The sequence below is a fragment of the Paroedura picta genome, chromosome 15 (genome assembly GCF_049243985.1).
Source record: "Paroedura picta isolate Pp20150507F chromosome 15, Ppicta_v3.0, whole genome shotgun sequence".
In the NCBI taxonomy this organism is placed as follows: domain Eukaryota; kingdom Metazoa; phylum Chordata; class Lepidosauria; order Squamata; family Gekkonidae; genus Paroedura; species Paroedura picta.
The window spans coordinates 31416566-31434291 of NC_135383.1; the positions used below are offsets into that span (position 1 = coordinate 31416566).

Below are 17726 nucleotides of genomic sequence, written 5' to 3' on the forward strand. Positions count from 1 at the left end.
TTGGCTTCTGACATCTGATGAGATTGCCTCCCCCCCCCCTCCAGGCTATCCACTCTGTGTGCAATTTGATAACCCTCCACCAATTCTGCATGGAGAGATCCTAGAATTGTCAGTATCTCCTTTTAGGAAAGGTGCTCCATCCTCCCCCTTTCTACTCTTGGTCCTTGCTAAGGTCCATGCCCAGGGGAAACTGAACGAGGAAGTCACTGTTAGCAGGGATGAGATGCCTTCCTCCACTCTGGCTCGCTCCAGTACAAACATACCCAGACACCTGTGTGTGTGTGCGCATCCGTGCGTGCAGTGCACTCACAAGAGTGATATTCCTGGCAAGGACAAATTGTACACACTACATTTTCTTCTTCAGAAGTCTTCCTAGATGCTGATTGGCTGGTCCTGGGAGTATTGCACTGGGGACCCTCAACTGGAGCACCAATGAAGCACTGGGGTGTGGGTTTCTTGAATGGCAATATTTGTTTTCTGCACGAACAGCTCCTTGGTGGGGATATAAAAAGAAACTGCCAACTGCAGCCCCCGGTGCCTGGGCCAGTCCTGGAATCAAACTGCAGGGGGAGCTCAACTCAGAGGCAGCAAAATTAAAGAGCAGAGCAAGGGTTGGATCCATAAGGACTTGGGGGCACTTTATTTCCACCCCCCCACTTCCCCCTTTTCCTTTCCTGAAAGCCCCGATGACCCCCTACTTCCTCATAGCCTTCCCCTCATCAGCCAGCCTACCGTTATCTCCCCCCAGGCCATTGTTCTGTCCAGCAGGCAGCCTTTAGCTAGAGAGTCATAGAATCCTAGAGTGGGAAGGGGCCATTCAGGCCATCTAGTCCAACCCCCTGCTCAACGCAGGATCAGCCCTAAGCATCCTAAAGCATCCAAGAAAAGTGTGTATCCAGCCTTTGCTTGAAGACTGCCAGTGAGGGGGAGCTCACCGCCTCCTTAGGCAGCCTATTCCACTGCTGAACTACTCTGAGTCCTGAGAAGTAGGAGATATTCTCCTCTGTCGCTTTAAAAGGTAGAGTGCTTGGAATTATAGTAAGGTAGCTCTTTCCTTTGTTCCCCAAATGTGATTGGAAGATAAGCCCAATTTCCTGCCTAACAGGCAAAGCGGGAAAACGCCCCTTCCTCCTCCTTCCCAAGCTCTGTTGTTAGTCTTCAGCCATCCGCAGCAGATGGACACCCCCCCCCCTCTCTTTCACCAGCAACCAGCAACTATTGGGAAGGAGGCGTGCACTTTCAGTCTCTTGTGCATCAGAGACTCTCTTAAAGCAATCCCAAATTCACTTGAAGAAGAAAGAAAATGCTTCTTTGCCTGTCTGCATGCAAATCTTATACGTCTGCATGAAATCCAGCTTTAAAGGACTGATTTATATATAGAACTAGATATTTAGCCCGCTGTGGGCAAAATACAGCGGGCCCTAGCATGATGGATGGGTGGAGGGATGGGGTGAAGGAAGGAGGAAAAGGATAAAGAGAGACAGAAAGACAGAAAGAAAGGGAGGAAGATAGAGACAGAAGAAGAGGGAGAGAAACAGGTAGCCAGAAAGAGGCAGATGGAAGAGAGGGAAGAAGGGAGAAAGGGAAAAACAAAAGGAATGCTGGGAGGAAGGGAAGGAGAAAGGGAATGCTGGGAGGAAGAAAGGGAATGCTGGGAGGAAGGGAAGGAGAAAGGGAATGCTGGGAGGAAGGGAGGAACAGAGTAAGGTAGGTGGCCTTGGGACCTTCTGCTGGGCCCAGGGGCAGGCTTGGCTGCCCCAGGGCTCGGCAGAAGGCTCGGGACGGGGGCGGCGGGCTTTGCGGCCTACTGCCGGGCCCAGGGGCAGGCTAGGCTGCCCCAGGGCCCCGCAGAAGGCTCGGGACGGGGGCGGCGGGCTTTGCGGCCTACTGCCGGGCCCAGGGGCAGGCTAGGCTGCCCCAGGGCCCGGCAGAAGGCTCGGGACGGGGGCGGCGGGCTTTGCGGCCTACTGCCGGGCCCAGGGGCAGGCTAGGCTGCCCCAGGGCCCCGCAGAAGGCTCGGGACGGGGGCGGCGGGCTTTGCGGCCTACTGCCGGGCCCAGGGGCAGGCTAGGCTGCCCCAGGGCCCGGCAGAAGGCTCGGGACGGGGGCGGCGGGCTTTGCGGCCTACTGCCGGGCCCAGGGGCAGGCTAGGCTGCCCCAGGGCCCGGCAGAAGGCTCGGGACGGGGGCGGCGGGCTTTGCGGCCTACTGCCGGGCCCAGGGGCAGGCTAGGCTGCCCCAGGGCCCGGCAGAAGGCTCGGGACGGGGGCGGCGGGCTTTGCGGCCTACTGCCGGGCCCAGGGGCAGGCTCGGCTGCCCCAGGGCCCGGCAGAAGGCTCGGGACTTTGGGAGTGGGCTTTGTGTCCTTCTGGCGGGCCCAAGGGCAGGTGAGCCTGCCCCAGGGCCCGGCAGAAGGCTCCCTGGGCGAGGGGAAGCCGGCCGGAGGACTTACCGCTGGGGAAGGCTTCTTCCTCTGAGCGGCAACTCCCCGGCCGGCCCAGGCGAGGCTGGGCCAAGCAGCCAATGGGGAGCCGCGCTTTGCGCGGCTCCCCATTGGCTGCTTGGCCCTCGAGTGACACTCGGAGGGCCCAATCAGGAGCCGCTTCGCGGCTCCTGATTGGGCCCTCCGAGTTTTTATCCCGGACAGGGCCCGCCCTAACTCCTCCCCACTTGCCCTTACTCCTTTATTCCTCCCGCTCCTCCGGAGCGGGGGGAGGGTTAAAGATACTCAGGGAAACCGCTTAAGCCTCCCCTCGGCTGTCTTAGCTTGAAACCAGGCAAACGCCCGCAGCTCTCAGCAAGCAGCGATCGAGTTCCCTCTAGTGGCAAATAGTGAAACAGCAAGCATAGTTTTCAAAGAAAGGAAACTCTTTGTTAGCAAACCTCATAGAGTGGGCACTGCAGCACCTGGTTGCCATAAGAAGAATAAACAAAGGCTGCCAAATCCCTTTGCCACTGCATCTCTTTCAAGTGCTAAGAGCCCAGCAGTGGCAGAAGATGGCAGAATCCTCAGATCATGCAAAGCAGCCTTCTTCAGCCTCGGGGGAGGAGGGCAGGGGAAGTACTGATCCTGATGCAATGCCAGCTGCACCCACAGCGAACCAAGACCCACAGCTGTTATGGAAATGCACCTTACAGAGCAAGTTGGGAAGCTCAATGCACCCCATGAATCCACGTGGTCAGTGCTGAAAATCCTGTGCAGCACCACAGAGACCACTTCTCATTCCCTGCATCATGTGAAGAGGTGTCAGAAGAGCATTTTAAGAAGGGAAAGTGTCTAGAGGAGAAATTTCTCTCCATGTTACAGCGATTGGTTACAGCTGAGAATTAAGATATATTGATGAGGATGAAGATGAACATGTGAGGGAAATGCAGTGACCATATAGAATTCAGGCGTAGTCAACCTGTGGTCCTCCAGATGGTCATGGACTACAATTCCCATGAGCCTCTGCCAGCAAATGGACATCTGGAGGACCACAGGTTGACTACCTCTGATATAGATGACTCTGTCAGGATCTTCGGTTACTCAGAAGAGCAAACCTCTGAGCTGATGAAAAAGATTTCATTTATTCAGAGCAAGAAAGCACTCCCAACAATACTTTTTGGAAACTGAGGCAAAGACAAAGAGGCTCAGCATATAACCCCTCGCCCTGCCCCACCCCCACCCCCAAGAACCCGTGCAATGCGGGAAGACTTCAAGCAGTCACAACAACCAGGTAGGGAGATCCCAAGGTTGCCTTCCGGAGGGGAACGGAGAGGGATGGGGGAGAAGTGAGAGGAACAGGATGGGGGGGGGGGGAGGTGTGAATGCGGGGAGAGCTGGTCAGAACACTGAGCCAATAAAACATGGTAAACAGGCTAGATAACCTAACAGGCCCCAGAGAGGCTAACAAGCATAACATCCTGACAGACTCCATTCTTGTTTGTTGTGGATTTTACAGGCTGAGTGTCCGTGGTTTGGTTTTAGACCCTAACATTTTTCTAGTAATTGTAGTTGGCACCTTCACAGCAGGATAGGAATCTCTCCATGTCAAAGTGTGGAGTGGGTGAACAGCTCTGAGCATTACATTTACTTCTCGGGTTGTGCATGTGTTTGTGTATCTGGGATGTATCACATCCCTGTTTCATTTGGGAGTCTCCCAGGAGATGGATTAGAACTGGGAAGCGCTTTTCCTGTGTATTGGTGGAGTTCACTAGCAAGTCCATTAGTCAAGATCTTGCCTGTCTTATCTGATGAACTATTGTGAGGTGCTTTTAGAGTCCTCTAGTTTTTTTTTATTATTATTATTTTGGTGCTTTTTAGGGCTCCTAGCCAGACTTTATTGATTTTCATATTCTCTCCTTTTTTATTGAAACTTTATCAGTGTGCTTGCCTGTTTAGTCTAGCTGTTGGTGTTGGCCACAGTTTTCATCCATCATGATTTCCCCTTTTAAAACGTGTTTTGCCATTTTAGAAACTTTTCCATCACTCTCTATACTCTAGAGTCTATGTGAAAATGCTGTGGATTGAAATTGGAGGGCCACCTAACCCCTCTCCCATCTGGAGGACAGAGCTTTTCGCCTGCTGCTGCCCCTGCTGGCTCCTGCTACTCTCTGTCCCCTGCTCATGGAGGACCCAGAGCCAGGCATAACTGGGCCGTGGCAACGGCCGCGACTGAACTGTGGACTCCACTATTGAGAAGCGCCTGGAACATTCCTCTGGCTTCGAGAATCCCCAGACGTGGCTCAGTCATGCAGCTGGGGCCCCTCCCCTCCCCACCCCCTCCAGGCCCGTCATTTCATGAAACCCCGGTTGAGAAAGTCTCCTCTAACTGCTACGCAACGGAGGGGGCTTGCCCTCGAAAGCTCTCGCCTTGAATAAATCTTTGTTGGTCTTAAAGGTGCCCCTGGACTCTGATTTGACTTTGCTACGCAACAGTGGTTCCTGGGTGGGACCTCTGGACTGTGCACCTGAGGGGATAAGAGGAGGCAGTTTGGATGAACAGGCAGGAAGTCAAGTTTCTGATGACAAAGAATATTCCCACATCTAAGCCCCTTGGAAGGAAAGTGTGTTTGTTATGTGTAGGCTCAAATTTTAACCACCAGCCCATCCGAGGCTCCCGAAGAGACCACGCAACGGAAGGCACAAGCCACGTGGGAATCGGCTGTGGGTCAGTTCTCCATTCCACTCTCTTGACTTTGTCATCCGGTTAAGTTGTAGCCAATGCTGAATCCAGAAGGCCCTGCTCTCTAGCCGGCTTCCCAATGAGCGTGACGGAGGCAGCCAATCGATCAAGGAATCCGGAGGCTGCTGGCTCTCGGCTCCGTGCGTCTGAGAAGGCCAACTGAGCGGGCAGCAAGGGGTGCTCACTGATTAGTCTTCACAGCGGCAGCATTGCAGGCTCCAGTGTAGGACATACCGTGTTACATTTCATGGCATGCAGAATAGAGTGTTGTAGTTAAAACTGATGGAGGTTTGCCCTGTGGTTGCTTAGTGGAGTCAAATTAGCCAGGCTTGTATTCATAAAGGCATCGCTTTCTGCAGATGGCTTTGGGATTAACTAATATTGGGATCCCTTAATTCTCAGACAGCTGAAGTACAATTTCAACAGAGGAAGCCTGATTACTTGGCATGTTGCCCATTAACATTTTGGATGGAAAACAGCAGGCTGTTGGGGAAGTATCATCTTGCTGTCTGGGAGGGAGTTGGAGCTGGATGGCTTCAGCCGTTTTGCTGGCTCATACCTGTCTGTGTGAATGTCTGTCTGTTTCATAAGAACACCAGAAGAGGCTTCCTGGATCAGACCAGAGGTCCGTCTGGTCCAGCATCCTGCTTGACAACCGGCTGCCCTGGAGGACCAATCAACATGGTATGTGGAGGTCAAGGACTTTTCCTAATCTTGCCATGATTGCTATTCATTACCCTTTCTGGATATGGAGGTTCCTTTTACTGACCATAGATGGTAATAACCATTTATGAACTTCTCCATGAAGCACACTTTTCTGCTTATGACTATTACTCCATCAAATGTCAGTAAATTCCATAATTTATTTATTTGTGGAATAAAAAGGTAGTTTCTTTTGTTTGTCAACTCTTGCACTCCTTATTGAATGCCTCTGCACTCTAGAAGGGGCTGGATCCGTTGACTTTCTCTACCCCACGCATAATTTTACAAATTTCTATCATGTCTCCCTTAGCACTCTTTTGGAGTTTTCTTGTTTTAACGCCAGTTTGGCGTGGTTAGGAGTGCGGACTTCTACTCTGGCATGCCAGGTTCGATTCTGCGCTCCCCCACATGCAGCCAGCTGGGTGACCTTGGGCTCGCCACAGCACTGATAAAACTGTTCTGACCGGGCAGTGATATCAGGGCTCTCTCAGCCTCACCTCCCTCACAGGGTGTCTGTTGTGGGGAGAGGAATGGGAAGGCGACTGTAAGCCGCTTTGAGCCTCCTTCGGGTAGGGAAAAGCGGCATATAAGAACCAACTCTTCTTCTTCTTCTTCTTAAATTATGGAGCGAAATGCTAAGTATTTAAAAAACCAATTAAAACCCTGTTTTGCTCTGGCCACTCCCAGGAGTTCTCAACTCCTGGAGAGCTGAGAGGGCCAGAACTTCCAGCCTCCCATCTGCACTATCCAAGCATGATGCCATAATGAGAACAACTTACTGCCTGGTCGGCATGCGCACTAATGAAAAAATCTGGACTGCTTCAGCTTTGGAAGAAGCCGCTTTGATCTACCTTGGCTTCGGATGAAACCATTTTAGCCCTCTTTGGAGATCTCCAAAGCGCTTCAGAGGCCATTAAAGTCAATGGTGCCATTGACTATAATGGAGATTTTCAGGTTACTGAATTTCCTGTGGCCTGGGTGGTGGTGGTTTAAGTTACAGGCTCCAAAACTTTCAGGGTAGCTTCAGGAGGCTCTTTTCCAATTACCTTCCAAATTTCAAAAAGATTGTACCAAGGGGTCCATTTCTAGGGGCTCCCAAAGAGGGTGCCTCCATCCGGTCCATTATACCCGAACAGGACAGTCCCTCCCTCAAGCCAGTGTCACCAAATTGACAGGGCCACTTTAATGGCCGTGGATTCCTTCTCCCAAATTGCCTAGTTGTGTTCTACAGCATTAAACTTCTGGGAGAGGTATGCCACGGGGTGGAGGTTCCCATCTTTCTCCCACTGCAACCCCCTTAGGCACATTGCTCAAGTCTACTTGTATCACAAACTGCTCCTCAGGGTGGGTATGCCACAACACAGGTTCGGAAGTAAAAAGGAGTTTCAAGTTGTCAAATGCCCTTTGGCATTCCTTAATATAATTCAGTTGTTTTATTTGTCTGTCTGTTTATTTATATATCTCACTCCCCTGAGGCTCAGAGCAATTCTCATGAAGCAGAACGGAACAATAAATCAAACTCAATAACTATGCCAGATGGAGTAACAATAATGATAGCAGTAATAACAGAGACAATAACAATCAAACAGACCCATGGTTGGTCAGTTCCGGTGCATGGATACATGGGGGGAAGGTTTGGGGGCCCAGTGGGTGTTATTGATTCCAGTCGAACTCAACCAAATATCAAATCTTAAGAGTACAGTCTTCATCACTGCCACACTGTTTCATGTTCTTCTTCCCCCCCCCCCATTCCTGGTTTTCATTAAGTCCATCAGTGGTTAGACAATCTGGGCAAATTTGCTATGACATCTTGATCAGGAAACACTGTAGCTGGCAATGTGTTTTTGGGAGGCACCTATGCCAACACATTGCAGGCTTTTGCCACGTGGGGAGCTCAGATCTCCAAGAGGTCTATCTATTCCTGATGGAACTTGCATTTAGACAATTTTGCATATAGTTGGTTTGTGTGCAACTGCATGAGCACCTCTTGCATCAGGCACACGTGCTCTCAGTATAAGTCAGCAACTAAGCACTAACAGCAAGTCATGGAGGACTTCATTTACGAGGTTCATAAAGACCCCCAGCATATCACTGAGCTCAAATGGCATAACAAGGTACGTGTATTGTCCCATGGGGTATTAAATGCTGTCTTCCATTCATGACCCTGTTTTATTCTCACCCTGTAATATGCCTCCCTCAAGTCGAATCTGAGGTAAAAGCCTGCTGTGTGTTGCTAAACTGCTTACATTCTGTGAAAGCTAGAGATTACAAATGTGAAATATGTTTGTAAGAAAGCTTCATAAAGATGCTGGGATTGGAAGGGCCTGGCAGAGTTTGGCAGAGCTCGTCTTTCCCTCCAGATACCTGTGTACGAGTGGTGCCTGAGGAACAAGGACCATTAACCGCTCACCAGTGCCTGGCATAGGCCCTGCAGTGCACTTCATTATCTTCATGACCCCTCATTGGTGAGTATGGGTTCAACTATGACACAACCTCACAGGGGGCATGTTAAGGTTTCTGTGTCAGAAAAGTGGCAGGTCCACTTCTGACCGAGACATTCAAGAATTACTTGGGACTATTTATAGGCAAGAGCCTCTTGTGGCGCAGAGTGGTAAGGCAGCTGTCTGAAAGCTCTGCCCATGAGGCTGGGAGTTCAATCCCAGCAGCCGGCTCAAGGTTGACTCAGCCTTCCATCCTTCCGAGGTCGGTAAAATGAGTACCCAGCTTGCTTGCTGGGGGGTAAACGGTCATGACTGGGGAAGGCACTGGCAAACCACCCCGTATTGAGTCTGCCATGAAAACGCTAGAGGGCGTCACCCCAAGGGTCAGACATGACTCGGTGCTTGCACAGGGGATACCTTTACCTTTACCTTATTTATAGGCAATGTCCCTGGTACCCAGAAAAGGGCTCATTTAAGATCAGAGACTGGGAAAGAATAGGGAAACTTTTACATAACAAACCTCATGCCTCTGTTCAAATTCTTCACACCTGGCATCAATTCCATTCTGCCATTGATTGTATCTGTCCTGTTCCTTCTTCTGCCTCTCTCCTGCCTAAAGATGGTTTAGACTGCAGTCCTGTCACTCCTCAGCTCTATCCAGCCTTGCCTACCTGTCCATCTCCCCCCTGCCCACTGCCTCCCCCTCTTCAGTCTCCTGTGCCTCCAAACAAGGAGGCTTTTTCTCTAGTTTCTCATCGTATTTCTCCCAGGGAGGCTCTCCAGAAAGAACTTTCTCAAACAACAAACCCAGAAGCCATTCTTGAACTTAATGAGATGTTAGCAGTCTGTCCTGTAATTCAGACTGGCAGAAATGCCCAAGGACAGTGTATAGTTGATTATCAACTCTATCTTATAAAATTCTTCATGAACTTCGTAAGGCTATTGTTGATATGGGGATTCAGAGTTCTTTTGTATAAGGCATGTTTGAGGCTACTGCTCATAACAATATAGTGATCTGAAGAAGATTGGAAGACTGAAGACTGGAAAGTGACCATGAGAATGCTTCTGACATCCGGACAATTTGTTGTGCGGGACAGTGATTATAGGAATGAGTGCATAACCCATGGTGCCACATATGGTGGGGCCTACACCCCTGATCAGCCTGCCTTGAATGTGGCTTCAGAAGCTGCACTTCGTGCCTTTCAAAAAGGTTCCCATTTTGGGAAAGCCCACCTCCTCTTTTTCTAATATTTGGCAAAAACCCTCTGAGTCCTTTCTTGACTTCATCAATCGTTTTACAGAGGTGCTTAAAAAACAGATCAATAATCAGGAAGCCCAGGCTGAATTGCTCAAGAAATTAGCTAAAGAAAACTGTACTGCAGAATGCAGATGTATCATTCAGGATTTGGGCTATGATCCAGATATTGCAGACGTGATCAAATCTTGTCACGATGTTGGTACAGGTACCTATCAAACTAATCTTCTTGCTGCCACACTAAAACAGGGATCTAGGCCTACTGGAAAATGTTTTAATTGCAGTAAGCCTGGCCATTTTAAAATGGAGTGCCAAGCTCCAGGTGGTGGAGGCATCAAACAGCAGCTGCACCCCCACAATGGGTGCCCCTGTACCAAATGCCCCAAGTGCAACAAAGGATTTCATTGGAGTAGTGAATGTCACTCTACCTCCCAGGGAAATGGGAGATTGGGCCTCTCCCACAAACAATAGGGGAGCTTCTTAAAAGAACCTTATGCCAAATCTTCTTCATTTCCTCTTTCCCTCACACCAACAGAGGTCACATTTAAGTAATCATTTGTGTTACCCCATAAAGTAGCGGTCCCCAACCTTTCTGTGGTCAGGGACCGCCTCCAGGGTGAGGGGAGAGCCGATGGCCAGGGCGCTGCACAGCAGCTGCGTGCAAACGCACACGTGCAGTTGCTGCGCATGTGCGTTTTTGCCACCAGGGGCGCTAACGCGCATGTGCAGCAACTGCATGTGTGCGTTTGCATCACCGGCGTGCCGGGCCTGCCTCTTTCCTGAGCTTATCACTGTGGAGGGGGGAGGCAGGTGCAGCTGCCGGTGGCCAGGTACCGTGGCCTTTATGGACCGGTACTGGGCTGTGGACCGGGGGTTGATGATCCCCGCCATACAGAATGGCTTTCCAGTAAGAGAGCTCACCAAGACATGGTCTCCTTAGATAAATCTTACAACTCAGGTGTAACTCTGAGGCTGTAGCTCTAGCTACCTCCCTAGAGGGAGTGCCAGGCTGAGCAATTATTAATCATGGAATGTCACTATTTCTTGCAGTTTAGCTAAAACTCTTAACACCACTTCCACTGCATTAGGAGCTCTCAATTGTGAACAAAAAGAACTGAGACATGCAATAATACCGTATATATTCGTGTATAAGCTGACCCACATATAAGCCGAAGCACTTAATTTTATCACAGAATCTGTCAAGTGCTGGAAGAACTCACAACATACTTCTGTAATAAGAAAGCTTTATTGAAAAGTTACTTCAGTCACCATAACTAGCGAAGTCAAATCTGCCCAAAGATACAATTGCAAACCCTTTTCAAGAGAATTCTCCCGCCCAAAACTTGAAGGTTCCCAAAGGGAGGGGGGAAGAGCTCCAGGTGCAATAAACCAGGGAGTGTTACATCTCACACGTCCTTGGGCTGCCTGGCGCCCACTGACAACTGTTTTTGTTTCAAAGAGCAGGCCTTGCCGGCCGGTTCAAAAAACAAATAGTTCACAGCAAATCATGATAACAAAGGTACAGCAGACAAGTTTCAATTTCAGGCAGACAGCTAAATATAATGCAAAAAGCAAAAAGGTAAAACTAAGGCTAAGCAAACATGGAGAGACTCAGGCTAACATAAAGTTTCATGGCTGAGAGCAGGCACTGATCCTCACAGAATCTGGACAAACGTATTGACTCGCATATAAGCAGAAGGTAGGAAATGCAGTAGGCTACTGGTAAATTTACAGGGTGGCCTAAGCGCTTAATTCATGCTCAGTCATCACAGGCTTTCCCATCCAGCCTCCCTCCCAACAAATACAGACAAGTCAAGAGGATGAATAGCTGCTGGTTTTGTTACCCTGATTTTCACTAACCAAAGGAGTCTCAAAGCAACTTACAATTGCTTTCCCTTCCTCTCTTAATGCCAGACACCGTGAGAGAGCACTGACAGAACTGCTTTCTGAGAACAGCTCTGGCAGGAGTACCAAACAGTACCCCCCCAAGCCAGCAAACCAGAGAAGAATAATAGTACCCAAAGTTGGCAACCTACTACAACAAGTACAGCAGCTACCAAACTGGGGGCTACAGTGCCCCCCCCAGAACTAAACACTGAAATAAAGAACTGTAAAACTGAAAACTGAAAGAAAGAACAGAAAAACTCAACTTTTAAAAGAAACACAACCCCAAGAAGCAAAGGCAAACAATGCTGCCCCTCAGATAAAAGAAGAGACACTGAAAATACAGTAAATCCCAAAGCATCCCCAAAAACCACCCCACCCACAGAAACCAAAAGAATAGTTTGGAAGAAGTGATTAGGAAAAGAAGGGGGAAAAATATCAGAATCCCTCAGTCAAACCATTGATGTCCTAAAAGGTGCCAGAATAAGCTTTCAAGGTATTTGCAGGGCAATAATTAGCTGGCAGCAATTAGCTCACTTGCAGAGAGCTTAGTTTTTAAGATCTTTGCAGAAAGTAAAGGTTTACTGGAGGCCACTAGCTCACTTGCAAAGAGCTCAGGTTGCAGATGCAATGCTGCGATTGGCTGGCTGGGGGCAGGCTGTTAATCAATTACCCGCATATAAGCCAGAGGCCTTTTAAGTGCTAAAAACTGTGCTGGAAAACTTGGCTTATATGCGAGTATATACGGTTGATAACCAAGCTGCCATTGATTATTTGCTCCTGCTGCATCATCAAGGTTACCAATCTATAGAAAATATGTGTTGCTTCAACCTCTCTGATAATTCAAATGTTGTACAAAAACAAATTGATAATCCCCACAACTTTCATCAAAATATTCTCCCTACATGGTAGGCTTCCCTTTGGAGATGGTTGCCCACCAGTTTATTTGGTACCATACTTAAATTCATTTGTTTGGGCCTTTTTGCCTTTCTTTTGGCTGTGTCAGTGCCTGCCTAGTCTGATGGCACGATCCCCTTTGCCTGCTCCATCCCACCGATTGCATGCAGTGGTCCTTTGGCAGCAGAGCAGGGGGCACAGTGAGTCAGACGAGGAGGACACAGAAAATGCTCCCCTAGACACAGAATCCCATAAGTTGCTACTCCTCACAAATTAATAGAAAAGAGTGGAATGAGGTAAAAGCCTGCTGTGTGTTGCTAAATTAAACTGCAAAACAAGGACAAGGGAAAGAGATACGCTTGGCATGCAAAGAAGCTGGTGTTCTTTTAATACATTCTGTGAAAACTAAAGATTAAAAATGTGAAAAATGTTTGAGAGAAAGCTTAGTAAAGATGCTGGGATTGGACTGGCCCAGCAGAGCTCGTCTTTCCCTCCAGATACCTGTGTGTGTCTGCAAACTCTTCCCTACATAATCAGGTGAGATTGAGCCAGAGGCACCCCCTTGAAGTAGAGACATATGGTCTGACAAGTACTGGAGGAAGCGAGGGTCAATGTCCACCCCCCCCCACTCACACACACACAGTGTTATGGCCACCTAGAGCTCCAGGCCAATTGAGAGGCTGCCCCTGGGTGGGTGGGCTGCATCTACCCCCCAAAGAAAGAGGCTGCATGCTTGAGTTCTTGGGTATTTTTCATTTGGAGTTGGAGGAGCAGTGCCCTGATATCGAGCAGGAACTCTGCCTGTTGCGATGGCATCCCATGCAGCCCCTTCTTCCTCAGGTGGGTCCCAACCTTTCTCCTCCAGGAGTTGCATCGTGAGCTCCTCAGGCTTTTCTGTGGTGGTGCCCTCCTAAGTCTGGGAGCCCTCTTGAAGGGGCCATGAGGTTTAATTTTGTTTTGTAATAATTTAGCTTCTATTCCAGTGGCCGTCAACCACCGGGTGGCGGACTGGGCCCGGGCCGTCAATCACTTAGTACCGGGCCGCCACTCCTCCTCCTGCTCCTTTCCCCGCCACTTGCGAGCCGCTCTTGCCAGCGCCCAACTCTTCTCTGGAGAGAGGAGGCGGGCGCAGAAGCGGCTTGTCCTGGTGCTGCTGCTGGGGGGGCGGGGGCGGGGTGAGCGTGGCGCTGGAGGCAGGAGCGAGAGACGTGCTTTGCTCCGCGGCTGCGTTCTTCGCGCCCACCCCAGATCCCCAGCAGGGAAGCCTAGTCCCCCCTCCCCTCTCCCGGAGAGCTGCTGGCTGCTCAGGGCGGGTGGGGCGGGTACTGCCAGGGGCTGCTGCTTGCCATGAGTCTGCCCTGTGCTGCACAGCTGGGAGGAGTGGCCCTGGGGGTTTGTCCTGCTGGCAGGAGAGGGATTGGAGATCTTGGGCATGGAAGAAAACGTGGTTGCCACATGCGCAGTGAGAGCTGCCAGGGATCTGGAAAGGACAAGGTGAGCGGAACCAACTCTCCCCTTTGTGCCGGCACAGGGCATGGCTATCATACAAGACAAACGAACCTGCCTCAGAACACTTGCGAATTCTGAACCACTCCCGGAGGGCTCTTCCCTGACTTAGCCTTGACTGACAGGAATTCCACCCGTGCTGGTTGCTCCCCTTGAGTGGCTAAAGTTCAAGTGTCAATTGTTGAATTTCTGTTTGTCGTGTCCTCATTAAAGTCACAGAGCCAGTTTGGGGGAGGGGGGGCAGACAGTGAATGAGTATGCTTTTAAAAGCCAACCCCAAAACTTCCTAACTTTATTCCAGCGTTTTGTCACATTCAATGACAGGACTCCATAGGCATGAATGAGTGAGCTCAATTCCACATGAAAGAAGTCATTGATGTGAAAAGGAGCATGTTAGGTGTTCAATACTGTGGTGTCCCTGCAGTTTTTGTTGTTGTTGTTTCCTATTTAACTGGTTCATGGGGAAAGATCCTGAATTTCAGGATATGGCTGTTGTTTTTGTGGTGTATCTCTATCTTATTTTGAAGGGATGTTTAAACGTTACCATAGCAACCAGAGTCAGAGAGCATTAGGGCAGTGGTCAAGAGGAGAGGACTGCCCCCCCCCCAGGCCTCAGTAAAATTGTCAAGCGTTAACCGGTCCCCGGTGATAAAAAGGTTGTGGACCACTGTTCTATACCACCACAACCAAAAATGCTTATTTTTGTTGTCAAGCACTCCAAGACCTCTCAGTCCCTCCTTGGGACACCCCCGGGGACACTGGGCCATGGCATTCCAGTCCACAGAGGGGTGTGATGGCACTGGATGTTCCAGGTAGGCTAAGGCTGTGGGTCTCCCAGCATGCAGGCCATGAGGGGGCCAGCCAGGGGGTTGCAAGGAGAAGTGCTGGGGGAGGGGGCCTGGATGCTGCCGCCAGACCTGTGGCAGCTGCTGTGGTCCCCTGTGGATGAGAGGGGTCAGCCCCATGGCCAGTCTTGGTGTTCAACACAGTATGGGAAAGGGTCCTGGAACAGGGAACAGAAGACATGGAAGCAGCACAGTGAAGCACTAAAACATGTTCAGGACAGAGAGCACTTTGATTGAGACTATGAAGAAGATAGAGCCTCTTGTGCTGCAGAGTGGTAAGGCAGCAGACATGCAGTCTGAAGCTCTGCCCATGAGGCTGGGCATTCAATCCCAGCAACCCGCTCAAGGTTGACTCAGCCTTCCATCCTTCTGAGGTCGGTAAAATGAGTACCCAGCTTGCTGGGGAATAAACGGCAATGACTGGGGAAGGCACTGGCAAACCACCCCGTATTGAGTCTGCCATGAAAACGCTGGAGGGCGTCACCCCAAGGGTCAGACATGACTCGGTGCTTGCACAAGGGATATCTTTACCTTTACCTTTTATGAAGAAGAAGAGTTGGTTCTTATATGCTGCTTTTCTCTCCCCAATGAAGTCTCAAAGTGGCTTCCATTCGCCTTCCCTTTCCTCCCCCCACAACAGACACCCTGTGAGGGAGGTGAGGCTGAGAGAGCCCTGATATTCCTGCTCGGTCAGAGCAGTTTTTATCAGTGCTGTGGCGAGCCCAAGGTCACCCAGCTGGCTGCATGTGGGGGAGTGCAGAATCGAACCTGGCATGCCAGATTAGAAGTCTGGACTCCTAACCACTACACCAAACTGGTTCTCTGAACTAGAGCAGGTAGGGTGGGAGGTCTTCACGGAAGCCATGGCTGGTCAGACATAAGTGCTTCAGAGAACACTCAAGGGGCAGGGTAGGAACTAGGCATTGAGTATATGTCTCACTCCATCATTGCACTTAGAAGAAGAAGAATTAGTTCTTATATGCTGCTTTTCTCGACCTGAAGGAGTCTCAAAGCGGCTTACAGTCTCCTTCCCTTTCCTCTCCCCACAACAGACACCCTGTGAGGGAGGTGAGGCTGAGAGAGCCCTGAGATTACTGAAGAAGAGTTGGTTCTTATATGCTGCTTTTCTCGACCTGAAGGAGTCTCAAAGCGGCTTACAGTCGCCTTCCCTTTCCTCTTCCTACAACAGACACCCTGTGGGGTGGGTGAGGCTGAGAGAGCCCTGATATCACTGCCGGATCAGAACAGCTTTATCAGTGCCGTGGCGAGCCCAAGGTCACCCAGCTGGCTGCATGTGGGGGAGTGCAGAATCGAACCCGGTTCACCAGATTAGAAGTCCGCACTCCTAACCACTACACCAAGGTGGTTTAAAGCCCTCCTCACCAGACATTTTTTTCAACCTTCATAAGGTGCAAACCTTCTTCTGATAGAAGAGCCTCATTGGGAATGCAACAATGATGCCTTCAAATATTGGCTGAGAATTCATTTCTCAGCCTACTCCGGTAGCCTGCTATGTGGCCTATTGTGTGAGCTGTACATTTCCATCTGGTACAACAGAATTTTACTTAAGCTGAAAAACATTGGGTTTGATATTGTGTGACTTTATGGGTCTGGGTAAAAAAGACATTTTCAAGGTAATTTCACATAGACTTGAGGAGATCATAATGCAAATTTTATCTTCCATCCCAATTCTGGGGCATTTTATCCAACTATAAACTCCTACCTGCTTATCTTGATCCGCTGGATTCCCATTTGGCTAGGAGGGCCTTCCTTCTTGCCAGAGTCAACTCCTTTCCCTCAACATAGTCTCATAGTCTGAGGAAGAGTCCAGTTGCTCTCGAAAGCTCACGCCTAGAATAAATCTTTGTGGGTCTTAAAGGTGCCTGACCGGACTCTGATTTTGTTTTGTTGTCCTTTCCCTCAAGCGTGTCCTGGGGAAGATTCCATCAGATTCCTGCCTTCAAAAGACTCTGTCTACGTGGTTGTAACATCCCGGACACACAACCACATATTGCTCTGGAGTGTCCAATCTTCCCTCCTCAACGAGCTTCTATCCAGTTCTATTTGATGGATTTAAATTCCAAAATCAACTCCAAATCCCTCATCATTAAATGAATGTTTTCAGAAAAGGACCCCATTAAACTTGCCAGGTAGCCGATGCCCTCGAAAGCATGTTCCAGATCAATAACTTATGTTTGCTAGTGTGGAAAAGTAAGTCTTGTCTAACCCATTTTGTTTCCTTGGATTGTGATTGTGTATGCCAATAAAGGTTTTCTGAGTCTGAGCCTCGTACACTTGGGGGGTAGGCATCATCTTGTGGGATGTGGGCCTCCAAGGGGTATGGCATGGCCAGCACAGGGAACCCACTCACTGCCACTTACGAAGATGGTACCTGTCCTGCCACCAAGGGCATCCCGCTGCCTCCCAGAGGAGCAACATTTGGTCATGGAAGGCCCTGCCATCCCTCCAGACTGGCCATGAAATCCAGGTTCAGCCACTTGATCTTGGACTGACACTGGTTCCTGTGTGTGACCAGTCCCCTGGACACAGCTCAATTCTGCATTCCTGGTGGGAAGGTGGGTGCTGGCCATGAGGTGGCTGAGGCACCTGGAGTGGAGAATAGCCTCCAGCAAGGCCTCAATCTTGTCCCTCTGCCAGATCATGCCCCGTCTCAGCCATGGCATGCTGGAGACTAACAATGCATCCCACAGTGAGGTTAAAATGGCCCTCATGAGTACGAACTTCTCAATCCAGGGAGCCAATGGCCACAGTTTCTCCAGTTTCCACTGCCAGCCCTTTCAACCATGTTCCCTTAACATGGCTGGCAGAGAGCTGTCCTGGATCCCCCCATCCCAAGGGTACTAAAAGAACTTGCAGATGTCATCTCTGAACCTCTGTCCATTATTTTTGACACTTTTTGGAGAAAGGGTGAGGTGCCAGATGATTGGAGGTGGGCGAATGTTGTCCCCATCTTCAAGAAAGGGAAAAAGGAGGATCCGGGTATTTATCAACCCATCAGCTTGACATCTGTA

The 17726-nt window shown here is 49.9% G+C and overlaps 1 long non-coding RNA gene across 3 annotated transcripts; it reads left to right on the plus strand.

Moving 5' to 3' along the window:
• The first annotated feature begins 1479 nt into the window (after positions 1-1479).
• Positions 1480-17062, plus strand: LOC143824682 (uncharacterized). 3 transcript variants are annotated; one of them, XR_013226833.1, is made up of 4 exons: positions 1480-1707; positions 4483-5848; positions 8227-8331; positions 16620-17062. It is a non-coding gene; the product is annotated as an uncharacterized LOC143824682 (long non-coding RNA). The 3 variants fall into 3 exon arrangements; XR_013226832.1 differs by lacking the exon at positions 1480-1707 and adding an exon at positions 2653-3715; XR_013226831.1 differs by lacking the exon at positions 1480-1707 and having other exon boundaries at positions 3814-5848.
• Positions 17063-17726: the final 664 nt, after the last annotated feature.